The sequence below is a fragment of the Macrobrachium rosenbergii genome, chromosome 13, assembly GCF_040412425.1.
Source record: "Macrobrachium rosenbergii isolate ZJJX-2024 chromosome 13, ASM4041242v1, whole genome shotgun sequence".
Taxonomy (NCBI): Eukaryota; Metazoa; Arthropoda; class Malacostraca; order Decapoda; family Palaemonidae; genus Macrobrachium; species Macrobrachium rosenbergii.
This window is the reverse complement of record NC_089753.1, coordinates 4,331,351-4,346,674: the sequence shown is the minus strand read 5'-3', so window position 1 is coordinate 4,346,674 and position 15,324 is coordinate 4,331,351. Positions and strand designations below refer to the sequence as shown.

General features: G+C 39.7%; 1 protein-coding gene across 1 annotated transcript in view; it reads right to left on the bottom strand.

Annotated features, from left to right (window-relative positions):
* LOC136844860 (uncharacterized) overlaps nucleotides 1-11,983 on the bottom strand; it is a 64,869-nt gene extending 52,886 nt beyond the window's left edge. Inside the window, exon 1 of the mRNA XM_067114104.1 lies at nucleotides 11,415-11,983. The gene's annotated coding sequence lies outside the window, so the exon portion shown is untranslated. The remainder of the gene's footprint in view (nucleotides 1-11,414) is intronic.
* Between the last annotated feature and the right edge of the window lie 3,341 nt (nucleotides 11,984-15,324).

Below are 15,324 nucleotides of genomic sequence, written 5' to 3'. Positions count from 1 at the left end.
TTTCTCACAACATTTCATGTTTCATATTTCAATAAAATTCTTAAGTGATTTATTGTGTTTTTGTTCCTTTTATTCTTTATGACTCGGTTAAATAACAACAGACTTCCAACAATACTTATATGCAAGACAAGTAAGCATTAACCCTTATACTCCATGAGGCCATGATCAAGGCTTTACCAGTAGACTTCGTGAGGCCACGTTCATGGCTCTCTAAAGTTCTGTTCAAACTTGCTGCTCTCACGTCCCCACTAGGCAATTTTGCTGGCCTTAAAACGTCACTACAGTGCTTCCTTACCATTGGCTATCTGATTCCATGTCATAAAGTAGCAACCAATCAGATGATTAGCTTATTTTTTGGTCTTGAATGTGGCTGCTTTAGGAGACTAATTTTGCTGCTGTGTGACTGGAACTCGCTAGCGATATATTTTATGCAATGTTTTGGCTTTAAACACTAAAATTTATGGATATAATGGCTTCCTGTGATTCAGAAATGTTTTGTGTGTTTCATTGTGAAGGAAAATGTTTGGCAAAGCAATGAACAACTGGATTTCATTCAAAAGGGTTTGTTTAAAAAAAAAAGACAATCTTTTTGCCAAACATTTGTGTTAGCTGTGTTGAGGGTCCTCATTTTTAGCTAAAAATCTATGGTCAGGAGAAAGGAGGGCTTCTCCGGACGGGAGGAAACTAACAAAATCATCACCTCTAGAGAGAGCCGACAGCTCTGAAATTCTGGCACCTGAAGCCAAGCTAATCAGAAATAAGGTTTTCCTTAACAGATCCAAATAAGAGCATTGTGAGTTGTCAATCTCAGATGCTAACTTAAGAACATCATTGAGGAACCACGTAACAGAATGTGGGCGCGATACGGGTCTCAGACGAGCGCATGCTCTAGGGATAGATGAAAAGTAAGAATCTATAAGGTCAATTTTAAAACCATATAAAAATACCCTCTTCAGGGCTGACTTAGCTGTGGTAATAGTGGCCGGGGCAAGGCCCTTTTCAAACAATGATCTAAAGAAGGTAACTGCTAGGTTAGTAGTCATGGTTTGAGCTTCAGATGCCTTCAAAAAGGAAGCCAATTTCTTGACTGCTGAGTCATATTGTCTGAGAGTAGAATCTCTCTTGTCTGATTCTAAAACAGAGTGTTAACGGGTCAATGTTTGTTCCCCTTTGAGCAGCGAACTTTATAAAGTCCATAAAACTAGGGCATTCTGAATTCTTAAGGAAGCTGACACAGTCTTGGTTTGTACTACTTGGGTCAGTCTGGGATTGGGAATCCGATGACTCTGCAACACGAGTTCCTGAAGTAGAGGGAACCAGTTGCTCTTCGGCCAATAAGGGGCTACCAGGGCCAGTTGACCTTTGAATGACCTGAGTTTGTGCAGTACTTTCAACAGCAAGTTTATTGGGGGAAACAGGTAAATCTTCTCCCAATTGTTCCAGTCTATGGTCATTGCGTCCGTGGCATAAGCCTGAGGGTCCAGGTTCGGGGCCACATAACAGGGAAGCTTGAAGTTGCTCTCCGTCGCGAACAGATCCACTTGGAGACCCGGAACCCGGCGGCAAATCCAATTGAAAGACTCTCCGTCCAGAGACCACTCCGTCTCCAACGGAGTGGTTCTGGACAGGGAATCCGCCACCACGTTCCGTACCCCCGCTAGGTGGGTGGCTGACAGATGCCAGCTGTGCTTGTTCGCCAGGGAGAAAATAGCTACCATAACCTGGTTTACACGACTTGATTTGGAGCCGCCCCTGTTGATGCAATGAACTACCACGGGCGCTGTCCAACACCAGTCTGATATGAATCCGGCTGGGGGCAGATTTTCTTTAAGGTTAGAAATACCGCCATAGCTTCCAAGGTGTTTATATGGAACCGTTGAAACATTGTAGACCACGTTCCTTGTACTTTTTGTTTTGGCGAATACCCTCCCCAGCCGCTTAATGAGGCGTCCGTGTGAACCACCAGCGCCGGAGGAGGGAACTGAAGCGGGACTGTCTTGGACAGGCCGCTGACTGTGGACCAAGGCCGCAGTCTCGCCTTTAAAATCCGGGGGATGGAGGAGACCTTGTCTCTGAGCCTGATATTGGCTTGACTCCGCCACACTCTGTTTATGTCCTTTAATTTTGCTTTTAAGAGCAGGTCCGTCACTGAGGCAAATTGAAGGGAACCGAGGATTCTTTCTTGGGCCCAGCGGGATGCTGCTTTGTCTCTCAGAAATTTCCTGGTAAGGGAAGCTATCTCCTTCCGCTTGGGCGGCGGAAGGGATAACGTGTACGAGGACAGATCCCACTGGAGGCCCAGCCACTGAAACCGGGACTCCGGAGTCAGGCGGGACTTCTCTCTGTTCAGTTGAAAGCCTAACGACTCCAGGAAGTTGATGACCGTGGCCGTGGCCTTCCGGCATTCTAGAACTGTTGGTGCCCAAATTATCCAATCGTCTAGGTACGCTGCTAGGGATATCCCTCGGGACCGGAGTTGCTGTACTACCGTGTCCGCCAGCTTTGTAAATATTCTGGGGGGCAATATTTAGACCGAAAGGCATGACCCTGAAGGAGTAGGCTTGTTTCCAGTCTGAAACCCAGGAACGGAGAGAAGCTCCGCGCAACCGGGACGTGATAATAAGCGTCTGAAAGATCGATAGAGGTGGTGACGGCTCACGCTGAAGTAGAGTCCGCACCTGCGCCACCGTAAGCATGCGAAATTTGTCTCATTTTATATAATGATTTAGACGCCGACAGATCCAGAATCACTCTTTGCTGACTGGAGTCTTTCTTTGGAACAGTGAACAACCTGCCTTGAAATTTGAGGTGCCTTACTTTCTTTATTGCTCGCTTGTTGAGCAGTTCTGCCACATAGTCTTGTAGGACTCTGGAGGGTGGCTGGTAAAACCTGATCAGGGGAGGGGGGTCCTTGGTCCAGCTCCAACCCAGACCTTTGGACACAATGCTGTGTGCCCAAGGACTGAAGGACCACTGGTCTCTGAACCAGTAAAGACGACCACCTACCTGACTGTTCTCAGTGGGAGGAAGCGGGTTTGTTTCCTCTACCACGTCCAGGTTTACCTCTTGGGGCGGTGTTAGACTTGCCTCTGTAAGGGGTCCGACCTCTTCCCCCCCTTGCACTCCTATTAAGGCCGTGAAAGAACCCACGGCCTTCATAGGTAGGATTGTACGCTGGTGAGGCGACGTACGAGGGTGCAGCAAGGGATTGAGCTGGTTGGACCAGCACGTATTGTTGGGGATGAGCCTTAGAGGTGGAGGGCTGGGCCACTGCCGAGACCGGGACAGCTTGAACAACCGTCTGATGATGAGGCCTCTTGTGTCTCCTGAACCGTTTACCAGACTTAGCCTGGGAGCCGCCAGATTCTGGGGTCTTGCGCTTGTAAGCTGAGATATCCCAACGGGAGCGAAGACTTTGGTTGGCTCTAGTAGCCTCGCTCAGCACACTGGCTACGTCTTCCTCTGGGAAAAGGTTAGGGCCCCAGATAGAGCTCTTCATGAGCTTGTTAGGCTCATGACGTATGGTGGCCTCAGCAAAGATGAATCTCCTACACTCCAGCTTAGCCACCATAAAGTCATATAGGTCTGACTGAAACCCTGCTAACAGGGATTTAGCCAGAACCTGGAAGAAGGGCTCATCTGCACAGGAGACGGCAGTCGCTTCTGTGAGGCAGACGGAGTTCAAGGACCGGCCTAGCCTAGTCCAGGCCTCAAATTCTGTCTTTAGCAAGGCTTCCGGGAGCTTAGGAAGCTGCTCGCTGAACTGAGTAGACGCACAGTAAGCGTCCAGCTTTCCCACAGTAAAGGTGGACAGGGCGTCCCTCCAGAACTCCTCACCCCCTGGGAATACCAGGGATGTGGAGTCTGTCTCCCTTAATTGAGGCAAAGGGTTGCCTTCAAAGCATGCTCGAGCCGTAGCCAGAGCCACTTTGTTTATGCAGGGAGTAGGCAACTTATCACCTAGGGCGAACATGGTGTAGTTGCCCTTGAAAGGTGTAAGCTTGGTGTTCTCTGCCTGCCACTCCGTAAGAGTGGGCAGGAGAGTCGACTGAGCTTGGTCCCTAGGGAAGATCACCGTCTCTCTAGGGACCTTGTCCGAACGTACCCAGGCTTCCTCCGTCAGCCTCACGAAGCCTGGGTAAGGAGGCAGGAGATCGGGAGGGAAAAACTCTAGTTCCTCTAAACGTCTCGTGCCAAGACCTTCAACTGTCAATGTGTCTTCGTGCCGAATGGCACGAAGAGCAAAACGCCAAGGGTTCCCGACATCGAAGGGAGGGAGATCAGCCGTGTCAGGGATATCATACTGCGGTTTGGCTCCGCCGGGGCGAGCCATTCCCGCCAGTATGTTATCATGGCTGTGAAGCTTCTCCGATATTTGGGAGAGCTTCAACTCGACCTCCGCCGAGAACCTCTCGAAAAGCGAGTTCGCAAACGCCTCAGGGTCAAAGGCCTATTTCACTGGGTGACACGGGGCCTTCCTCAGAAATAGATTTTTCCTTTGTCAAAATCCCTTTTTTCTGCCCAAAATGTGATTGGGGAATTTGCCCTGAATGGTTCACTGTTTTTCAAAATAAAATGAAACACTAGGCTTCAAATGAAAGGATGTTATTTACCTTACAATTTAATACCCATAACACTACTGAAAATTAACTATAAAGACATTATATGGTCATTCAAAGTAAATTTTGAAAAAAAAAAATAATAATTTTTTCAAATCTACTTCAACTTTACCATTTTCTTACATCAGATTCTTTGCATATAGAGTTATTTGTTATAATGTATCAGGATATTCAAAGCATTAGCTTTCAATTGATATATAACTTCACATACTTCAGAGTAGCTCTATCGTCTGATATTGAGTCAAACACAAATATCAAGCATTGGTTATGGCAGCAGTATTGTATATAAGTATTTCAATTAGGCTAAACATTATAAGTCTGGGGTATAAGGGCTATGCCTAACAATGAATAAATTAATACATACAAGTGTTTCTGACCAACAGATCTAGTAATGAAATTTAATTCTTTATGAGTTCTTGAAAATTGAAACCATACATAATTGATAAAGTACAGGCTTTGCTTTTTGTCATTTTAGCTTTTTTTCAAGTTAAAACAAATCAGAGCCTGAAATTAAAAGTAAGCCACTATGATCATTTCAAAGATAATGCATCCCTTTAAATCAGTCACTTCATGGCAACTCTGCTGCCTGCAGCACCTTCACTGCCTTAGTTGCCAGATGTTACTTTCTAGGTTGATAATTTGTCAGAATATCTAGACTGAGAGTACTGAGACTTTTGTACATGACTGTACATAATTTAAATTATTAATTATTGTACAAAATTTATAAAAAAATCAGTATATCTAAGATCTTAATTTGTTTAGCAAAGATCACCACCACAAAAATGTACTTTTTATATTCCCATATCAAAGAGACAAGCATTACAAGAATTTTTCTTAATATCTGTGATACCACTATTGGCTAAAAAGTAGACCTGCATGCATGTATTTAACACTTGAAAAGGCCCCCAATATTTAGGATAACTGGGGAACTTTCTCTATCACAAAATCCATTTAGTTTTATTATAAAACACTACAAAGGAAAAACTGGCCTTTAGCAAACACCAAGGTTTGTAGTTTGTAAGTTAAGCTCAACTGGCAACTACTATCATGGCTATATATTGTAATTAAAAAGTCAGGCTAACACAATTTACCTTTGGGTAACCTCAAATTATCTATCAATGTTAAATAAGTCACTGACTAACGAGTCTCAATAATAAAATTGTCTAATATTGTTGCATTTTTGCTAATTATCACTTTGTTAGACATGAAAAACAGGACGGCACTTATAGTATAGCCCAGTCATCTAATCTTAACTTCTCACCTTGTGGGAGACCTACTGTCTCCAAATTTTAGCAAATATAATCCTACCCGTTAAAAATACAGGGAAGCAAACCTTTTCACTGGGTCTTAAAACTATGTACTTAGCCTCCTTCTTATGAGGAATTCTCCATGATGATTGAAAAAAGTACTCGGAGACAAAAAATTTTGAGAGAAAAACCCTGGGACAATCAACACTGGCACAGAGCACAAGTGTAATGGGGACAATAGAAGAAATATAAGTTGTTGCCACATCTTTGTGAGCAGGATGAAGGGAAAGCAGAAACAGTCACTGTACACAAGAGACAATTCCCTCTTTTCTTGAGTCCTTTATATTCTATCACTGTGCCAACAAACACTATTCTGGCTAAGAACCACTATAAGAGAATTCTTTGAGAGTGGTTGATCTGCCTTATGGAGCCCTGAGGAACCGTAAGAGTAACTCTTCTGAGGACGAAACACAGCTACACTATAAAAAAAAACATCAACATCACTTTAATGTCATTTTGTTTATTGCTTCTGCGTGGATGAGGAAACCAGGGTAAGTGCTTATGGGGTGGGAAGGCCATGAGAGCTGAATGGGAAGACTTGGGTGGCCTTCATCTGCTTCAATTGTCTCATGTCATTTTTGCTTAATTTTTTGTAAAAATACTTTGTTTTATGCTTTTTCCATTCATTAATCTAAATAACAAATTAGGTTTTCCTAGGTTAAAATAGCAGCAAACTGAAAAAACTTGAACAGATTATGAAATAGTATCAGTATAAACTGCAAAGCCATGTTACATATACTTTTCTTGTCCATCAGTGTCTCTGACTGAGAGCATATGTATGTGTGTGTGCATTTATGTATGTGTATGCATCACACTGATGTAAACTACAATACACACAGGCTGTGTATTTATATGGTATAGCATAAAAAATTCTAAATCCTTACCGGATATTTGTCAAATTTCCTTAGTCTTTGCCCTTTCCTTTCAATTGTGTGTTCTTGAGGGTGAAATCTGCTTCTGATTGCTGCCTTCAATGAAGGTTAATTGGAGGTAGAAATTCCTGGGAAAGTTAACGCTTTGTTGTCCTTCCTACCTCTTCCTCCTTGGAGAAATTGGGTCTCAGTGCCTTCCAGTATGGAATCTTAGTTCTGAATTTCTTTGCAACATTTCAAATCCCATTCCTCAACATAGGTTCCCTTCCACTTTCACTGCCAATCACCTTTCTTCCCTTCTGTCTGATAAAGATGATGGCACTTAACAATGGATCCTCTGACTGATCTTGGGTTGTTTTGGAGATTGTCTGAGGATCAGTGATAATGTTCACACTACTGTGGACTTATGGATGAATATTTGCCTTGCCCAATCCTCTGGCATTTAGGATAGTGACCATCATTAGATACTTTGGGTTTCTGAGAGACATCAGGGGACTGGAATGAATGACTTCTTTAGTAAGTTGGACGTAAGAGACATAAGTTTGCTCATCCAATTCCTCCAGCTCATGATGGTGTTTTGTTGCTTTTTGGCTAAGTCTGCACATTCCTGTACTGGGCCCTTTGTTTAAGTCTGCACACTGCCCTTCAATTATCCTTGCAGCTATGTTCTTTGGCCTCTTTCTATGTACAGTAAACCCCCCATATTTGCAGGGGATGCATACCAGATCCCCAGCGAATAGTTAACACCCATCTCTAAAAATGCTTCTAACTGCCGATCTTGAAATTTCAAATACCAAATGTATACCTTAAACTACCATCCTACACCATATACACCTTAAGCTTTTATCCTATTACTGTATTAATCTTTGAAATTATATTATCAATCATTTCAAAGTCATCTTAAACATTTTACCCTTAAAAATATAAACGCATCGTGCATTTCTAACCCTTCCAGCCAATAAGAGAGAGAGAGAGAGAGAGAGAGAGAGAGAGAGAGAGAGAGAGAGAGAGAGAGAGAGAGAGAGAGAGAGAGAGTATATCTTTCTATCAACCACTCTCCATTTCTATCTATCTATCTATCCATCTCTCACATTCTGAGTATCCTTTGGAGAGAGAGAGAGAGAGAGAGAGAGAGAGAGAGAGAGAGAGAGAGAGAGAGAGAGAGAGAGAGAGAGAGAGAGAGAGATATCTTTCTATCAACCACTCTCCATTTCTATCTATCTATCTATCCATCTCTCACATTCTGAGTATCCTTGAGAGAGAGAGAGAGAGAGAGAGAGAGAGAGAGAGAGAGAGAGAGAGAGAGAGAGAGAGAGAGAGAGAGTATATCTTTCTATCAACCACTCTCCATTTCTATCTATAGTTCCATCTCCACATTCTGAGCTGATGAAGAGTTAGAGGAATTTATTTCTGGTGATATCCAAATTCATTTGGAGAGAGAGAGAGAGAGAGAGAGAGAGAGAGAGCAGAGAGATAATGAGAGAGAGAGAGTTGAGATTCCACAATAAATTGTAGAGTCCCGTTGCTAAGTAACCAATTGGTTCTTAGCCAGTGAAAATAAGTGTAATCCTTTTCCCCAGTCCCCTAGGAGAGCTGTTAATCAGCTCAGTGGTCTTTTAAAACTAGCTTACTATACAAATTTTTTTATCAAAAGAGCATGAGAAAGAGAGAGAAAATCTAGAGAGAGAGAGAGAGAGAGAGAGACTGACTCTTCGGGCAGGTGCTAATCTTTTTTTTTTTTTTAAGATGACAGTTACGCTTTCATCCCTCCACCTAAGTCTGATACAGAAAAAGATCAGGGACTGAACTAAAATCTTACTAATTCACTATATTTTCTTTAATGAATTGATATTTTGCTGTGTTTACATTAATATTAATATCTGGAAATTAGTAAATCATTTATATATCATACAAAACAAATAAACATACATATGCATAAAAATTCTTCCATCTCAGTCAGAAAGAGAGAGAGAGAGAGAGAGAGAGAGAGAGAGAGAGAGAGAGAGAGAGAGAGAGAGAGAGAGAGAGAGAGAGAGAATTATTATTTTTAATATTTAATGTTATTATTTAATCTTATTAAACCTAATATTAATATTTGAAAATTAGTACTGTAAATCATTATTTTATCATAAAATGTATATGTACATACAGCACAGTATTTAGTCACAAAAATAATATGAAAATACAGAATATTGCTCCACAAAAAAATCCGTGAATGGGTGAGTTTTCCCGCGAATAATTTATAGATAGGTTCCACAGAACTTTCCACGAATAGCTTAGCCCGCGAATTGTAAGAACGCAAATCCGGTGGGTTTACTACTTGCACCTTCCAGCATATTGGTTTGTGCCAATGATCTTGACTTTTTCTAAGAGGGTACTGGAGAGCCAATTGCTGCCTTTTTCATCCCTGTGTTGATCTGTCCTTCTATGGCTTTTCTTTTTTTACAACATAATCCTCTTATACCCGTCTTGTTAGAGCAGCAAGCAAAGTTCATCTTGTTCAAGAGCTGAATTGCTAAGATTTAGACCCTGCCCTGTTCCAAGTTGCTTCATTGGTGCTATGACCTACCATTTCTCTGTTGTGGCTGTCTGTGATTAGTAAGGGAGAGAAGAAAATTTCCTCACTTGTCATGGAGTCTTCATCGTGACTTGATTTACCCAGCATGTTTGTGATGCCTTAACTTCTGTATCATCATGTCTTCAGTTCCTTACCTTGCAATGGTTTCTTCCTTCGGATGGCTGTGAAGATCCACAATGCAAGTAGGGATGCCCTGGCTAGGTATGTTTGCAAATTCTGACTATCAGTAAGGCTCAGTGGCTTGCACTGTTGTTGCCATGGTCCAGTCCACAGATGGTAGGTTATCTTTGCACTTTTCCTGCTTGGGTGGTCCAGACAGGTTTGGAAGCTCCAGCTATTCTGAAGCCTTGGATAATTATAATTACCCCTCATTTTCTATTTAAATGGTGATCAAAAATAAACTAAAAAACCTAAAATATTAATGGTAAAGTAATTAAAAATTAAAAAAGATAAAAGAATTGAAAAGTAAAACTATGATCAAAAATAATAAAAAAAATATAAGGATTCTGACTTTTCTGTTATTGCTGTTTATGATTTTGATATCAGTTCACATGAAATGTGTCTTTTGGATCAGCCTCTTCCACAATGTTTTCATTTCTGCATTTACTCAAGTGATGATTTAGTCTTATAGAGCAGCTATGTGGAGGGTGTGACAACAACTTTTATGTGGGTTATCAGGTACAGTCTCATAGAGTATGAGTACATGAAGAGCATGACACCCTTTACAAACTGGTCTTTGGTTCCCATGACAACCAAAATTCTTCTCTTATAAGAATGTTGGTTTGCTTTTGTTCCTCTTTTCATGAGTCTTTGAATGCTCTCTCTTCAGGCTTCCTTCAGAAGGAACACTCTCTCAATAGTGACAGAATTTTTCACGCTTTTTCGGGTTTGGCTCCAGCAATTCCAAGGAGCTTCCCTGAACCTACATTTCCTTCTTGACAGTCTCACTTGTCACTTTTTTGGCTCCTGTTAGAAATGTTCTGTTTTATCCTAGAAAAGCTCTGTTCCTGTTTCCAACTGCCTCTTCTAAGCATTTCATGGGCTCCATTTGGCGTGGAGTTCATAGCCAATCACCTTCAAGTGAGGGGCCATTCTTGGACTGTTTCTTTTGTTCCCTATGAGACTTTTGCACTATACCTCCAGCCTTTTTGTTTTTGTTTGTCCTTTCTTACAAGTCCTGGAAATGGTCTCAAGACCTCTCTTTGTGCTGCTTTCGACTGCCTTTGCACTAATCAAGATCAGTGACCTTGAAGTTCAGACATCCTCCTTTTAGAGCAGTCCTTTGGCTTTGTTAAGTTTCTTCCACCTTCTCTTATCTCTGTCTGTGGCATAGTAACTATGGAAGTTTCTCTCACATCTGATTATCACAGCTGGTCATAAGCTACAGATCTGAGGTAGCAGAAGCAGTGTTGTTTCTTTGAAGTGCTTGCCTTTAATCGTAGGTACTATCTGGGGTTACTACCTCTCTTACATTCATCAATTAGGAAACTACCTTGACTTCTAAGAATGATGATGTTTCACTGTTCACTGTCTAAGCGAATTGGACTTCTGGCATCTGGGTCTTCTATTCTCTTTGGGACTTTTTTTTTTCCACCTTCCTCCTACACTGTGACTGGCTAATTACAATTAATTGGCTTTGTATAACAAAATCTTTTATAATGATATGCATTCATGCAACCCCACTACCCATAATTTTCTGTACTGTTAGTGCAGCTGGGTCTATTTCACACAGAATAAGGCTAATTATTATTAATGAATTTGTATTGAAATTTGTTTCATTATAACAACATTGTCTTAACCATGGCAAGATTTTTCAATCATATCACTTTTTACATATAAAATCCTCCAAAGGCTTAAGTCTACATTGAAAGAAAGAATTTACAGGCTACAGTATATATCTGCTGTAAATCAGAAGGCAACTGAACAGAAGGAAGAGCATGATGTAAATCTGAAGGGGAATATTTACACTTTAACTGCTACAAAATTATTATACATCTATGCTGCCATTTTCCTAAAAAACAGACAATAAGAAACTTACCCAGAATGTCCATAAGGTGAAAGTCTTCTTTTCTTCTGAGAATCCCTGGATGAAGCATGGGGGGACCCAGATCTCTTTAAGTCCCGTCCAGGAGATCTGTGGGAACTCCTACTTGATGCTGGGGATCTTCGAGATTCCCTCAATGGAGACCTGCTGGAATCTTCAGGGGATGGGGATCTGCGTGAAGGCCAGCGAGATTCCCTCAGTTCAGATATTCTGTTGGAATCCACTCCTGGGTATCTTGAATTTCTAGTAGAGACTGAAATGTTATCTTTCTCAAGAGTATCCTGTGCAATTGAGGTAGACACACTTTTTCCTGAATTTGCTTTTTTCAGTGATGCTCGGCTTGAAGGTGTGCTCTCACTTTCATCATAATTAAATGGGATTGAGGCATATGTCTTGCTTTTTAACTTTGTGGAATAATAGGGGACCAACTTTGCATCCAACTTAGCAAGAGGCTGAGGAGGAATAACAGGTTTCTCTTTAAAACTCCATGACTTTGGCTTTTCTTTGCTCGGTTCAACATAAGCTTTCTGCTTTTCATTAACAATTTCTGAAAAGAAATTTTTATATAAAGTAGTCAGTACACATATTTTTTAAACTGATAACCAACTTATATTATATTTTACTTAAATGAATTTTTAAAATGCTTTCGTGTACAGCATGCAGCAAAAGTTGTATGACACGATTTCAGTGATTTTCGTTCAAAAGTCACCAACTGGCAACTCTTACCTTCACATTTCTAATGATGCTATGTTGCAATGATGAAACATTTTGGCAAATTCGCTCAAAAAAAGATACAGTTCACTAAGCATGGTTTTAAAGTATCAGTGCTATATTTTTTTTATCAAAATATCAGCTAGATCATTATAAAAACATTAACACAGTAATTCTTAATTATGGTAAATATGAAAAGATGTAAATACTTCAAGAATTTGACTTTTTAGCCACCATAGTAATGATTTAATGTACTGAACATATTGGAGATGTAGGTGTGGGTATGGTCTAACCAGACGTCAACTGTCTGTGTCCAACGTCCAGTCATCTGTCAAACATGGTTGAAGCTACCCCACCAAAACCGGAAACATCACCGCCAACTCAGAGAGCTATACAGTACATCTCGCCAGATATTCTAAAAAAGACATAGCCGATATCTTAACATCAACAAAACAATGGCTAAAATGATACAATGAAGGAGAAGGACTGAAAAGCTATCTTGGATCTGGGAGACCGCTGCACAACTGCAGAAGACAAAGAGTTGACTAACTTTATAAATGAGCATCCATTTTCAGTAAAATGGGAAACCTGTATTCAAATATCAGCTGACACTGTAAGACATCAGTTTTGAGAAGCTGGTCTTCTATGTAGAAGACCTGCAGTCAAGCCTCTACTACTTACACAGACTCATAAGGACCACTGTATAGGTTTTGCGCTCAAATATCTATCCAAGAGAGAACAGTTTTGGGAAACTTATATTTTGTGACGAGAAGACATTTTGCAAAGACCAACAGGGAAGACTGCACTGCTGGCATCCAGTAAAACCCAGATAATGAAAATTTACTTATTTTGCCTGATGTATATTCATGCGTTAGCCTAGGTGAGATATATTTTATATTATAAGCCTAGTCTGTATATATGCTAAAGCTTAATGAATATCAATTCCTGTTACACTGGGTTTTAAACCTACTTAAAAATATCTTTAATGAAAGTTTAGGATGTAATCAAGAAATTGAAAACATAAGAAAAATACGGACAGGCTTATATGTTACCTTTCACATATACAGCAAACCCCTGGATTCACGGGGGATGCATGCCAAACCCTCACCAATAGTTGAAATCTGCAAACAGTTAACACCCACCTCTAAAGACGCTTATAACAGCCTATCTTGAAAGTTTAAATGCCAAATGTATACCTTAAACTAGCATCCTACATCAAATATACCTTAAACTATTATCCTGTTACTCTATTGATCTTTGAAATGATATTATTAATATTATTTCCAAGTCATCTTAAACATTTTACCCTTAAAAATATATATGTATATACTCCTAACCCTTCCAGCTAATAACAGAGAGAGAGAGAGAGAGAGAGAGAGAGAGAGAGAGAGAGAGAGAGAGAAGAGAGAGAGAGAGAGAGAGAGAGAGTATATCTTTCTATCAACCACTCTCCCTTTCTATCTATCTATCTATCTATCCATCTCTCACATTCTGAGTATCCTTGAGAGAGAGAGAGAGAGAGAGAGAGAGAGAGAGAGAGAGAGAGAGAGAGAGAGAGAGAGAGAGAGAGAGAGAGATTTTTCAGTATCCTTTGTAGCGTTATTTTGACCACCAAGTAGGCAATATTTTTTACCGTTATTGGGCAACACTTCCTCCCCTTCATGGTCAATATGTCAAGATAACTGACAGTTAGATTACAAACCCCCATCACTCCAAGCTTTCAGAAAAGACTGGGAATCGATAAGTATTCTTTCAAATTTTTACTTAATTTACTATAGAAATGTTGTAATTATAGCATGGAAAATATGAAAAAATTAATAACAAAGTAACATCATGTTTATCTATAAAACTACAGTATACAAAGCAAATAAACATATGTTACATATGCATAAAAAATCTATCTCAGAGAGAGAGAGAGAGAGAGAGAGAGAGAGAGAGAGAGAGAAATACAAACAACACAGAGAGAGACTCTTCAGGTAGGTGCTAACCTTTTTTTTTTATGATGACAGTTAAGCCTTCATCCCTCCCCCTAAGTTGGATACAGAAAAAGATCAGGGACTGAACTAAAATCTTACTAATTCACTATATTTTCTTTAATGAATTGATATTTTTCTGTGTTTACATTAATATTAATATTTGAAAATTAGTAAATTATTTGTTTATCATACAAAACAAATAAACATACATATTACAAATGCATAGAAATTCTCACATTTACATAACAGAGAGAGAGAGAGAGAGAGAGAGAGAGAGAGAGAGAGAGAGAGAGAGAGAGAGAATTATTTTTATTATTTAATGTTATTATTTAATCTTATTAAACCTAATAATAATATCTGAAAATTAGTACTGTAAATCATTATTTTAAAATAAAAGGTACATTTAGGTTCAGTACAGTATTTAGTCAAGAAAATAATATGAAAATACAGAATATTACTCTATGAAAAAATCTCATAGTTTTCCCACGAATAATTTATAGATAGGTTCCACAGAAAATTTTACAAATCACTGAGTCTGCAATTTGTGAAAAGCAAATCCAGGGGGTTTACTGTACTAGATATTTGCTATAATAAAGCCCACAAAAAGTTTCATAGCTAAAGTAACATGAAGAAAGAAATGCCTAAGAACATTCTTAGCCTGTCTTATTTTAGTGAGTTTGAACCCATGAAATCATTGTTAAAATCTCTGAATGTCAACCTGGTTTTTTCCTATAACAACACACTAAAAGGAATGTTAATAAAAAATAGCCCTAAGGAAGGCAACAACATAATACAGTGAACCCTCGCTATGCGGTTCATCTATGATTACATTATTTCGCGGATTTTTCCATTATTTATGTATATTATAAGAGAAAATATATGCGGATTACGGAAATTTCAAAATAGTCGCAATATGAAGACCCAAATATTTCATTAATTCCATTAATAGTTATTAATATCTGCTAGTACTGTTGGTTCATTGCATTATGACATATAATTCAGTACAAAATGAGATTAAACAAAAATATGCTTCACTGCATCGCTGGATTTTTCAGAAATATTCAGAAAAATTAAAATTAAAAGTACCGCCATATCGGCAGCCATATTTTGGAAAACAGCGATGTTTCATCAGAGACGTGAGAAGAACGGCTTGCGAGACCGGAGAGAAAGGACTGGAAGCTTTTGTATATTTCGGAATTATTGAGTGGTACATAAGA